Source organism: Tupaia chinensis, unplaced genomic scaffold, assembly GCF_000334495.1.
Source record: "Tupaia chinensis unplaced genomic scaffold, TupChi_1.0 Scaffold143584_1, whole genome shotgun sequence".
Lineage (NCBI taxonomy): Eukaryota > Metazoa > Chordata > Mammalia > Scandentia > Tupaiidae > Tupaia > Tupaia belangeri.
In genome coordinates this window covers 9,323,907-9,325,395 of record NW_006203430.1, presented here as the reverse complement: position 1 = coordinate 9,325,395, position 1,489 = coordinate 9,323,907, and positions in this window count along the sequence as shown.

Sequence of the window (1,489 nt, the reverse complement as noted above, 5' to 3'; positions counted from 1 at the left end):
GAGAAAAAACCCCTCCCAAAAAAAAAAAAAAAAAAAAAAAAAACCTCACGCTGGGAGCATGTGGGTGCGTGCCCAAGATCCTGAGAGGAGAGTGGAGAAGAGATTGTGACACAGCCTTCCCCCTGGGGAATATTTCTCGGTTTCTGTCTCTCTGGTGAGTGCAAACACCCTAAAGCAAAAATCTCTTTAACAGTGGGATCAACAGATGGCGTAATGGTTACGTCACTGGACTCCCACGTAGTTGACTGTGATTTGAGTTAGGATCCAGCAGCTTAAAACTCACGCTGGGCACATGTGCGTGCATGCCCAACATTCCGAAAGGAGAATGGATGAGAAGGGATTGTGTGTGGCCATCTCCCCGGGGAGGGGGGGGTGATTTCTCGCTTTCTGTTTCTCTGGCAAGAGCATGTATCCTATAGCGAAAACCTCTCTAAACAAACAAACAAACAAATCTCGGTAAAAGAAAAAAACAATTCACATAATGAATTGACAATGAGCAGGTTATCTAGGAGCTGAATCGTTTCCCTGTGATGCCTTCTCCCAAAGATGGCTTTATCGCTTTTAACTTTTTCCTCAAACATTTTCCAGGCCCCTCAAGCTTTCCAACTTCCTTCAGACACATGTAAATGGGGGCAACAATGGCGACAGCGCTCAGTATGTGACATGGCCATCAGGACAATGTTGAGGTGCCCTTACAGAGCAGGACAGGCCCTGTTGCCTGTTCTCACTGCATACACGTGCCAGGATCTGCCTCTCTCTTTAATTGCCGAGGGGGCATGTATGCTTGCCAGAGAGAGAAAGGGAAAGATAGAGGAGAGAAAGTACTCCCCAGTGGACAGTGATCACAATCGCTTCTCCATTTCTCCATCCTGTTGCTATCTGGGGCACACATGCAAATACACCCAGCATGTTTTTCAAGCCACTGGGCCAGAATTCCAACCATGCAGTTGGCTATGTGGAGTCTGACTTCCTGACCACGGGTCTGGTCCACACATCATCTACTTTATAAGCCCACCCTCTTTTGGCCCCCGTTCATCAATTCTTTCATTCAACAACCATCGCGTTGCTAACTCCTGTGTGCTAGAAGCTGCTATAGGCTCTTTATTTTATTATTTTTTAATGTTTATTTATTCTATTTCTCCCATAAGTGAGTGAGTGAGAGAGAAAGAGCACCCCCAATAAAGTCTTGAGACCGTTATCTACCTCCAGCCTCAGCCAACCCTAGATCATGGGCACACACATACCCAACAAACTCCAAGAGGTTTCCGGATGCAAACCTGGAACCTGCCCTTGTAGGTTGGCCTCGCAGAGCATTGTATTTTATCTTTGCACCATTGTCCAACCCCCTAAGCTCTTTAGATTAAAGGGAAAATGAGGTTGAGGAAGGCTTCCATCCTGCAGGTGAGTGCTGAATGCTCTGACAGCTCTGCATGTACCCACAGAGGCAAGCTGCAGCTGAGGCCTGGCACAGCCTGGGAAGACAGGGTTG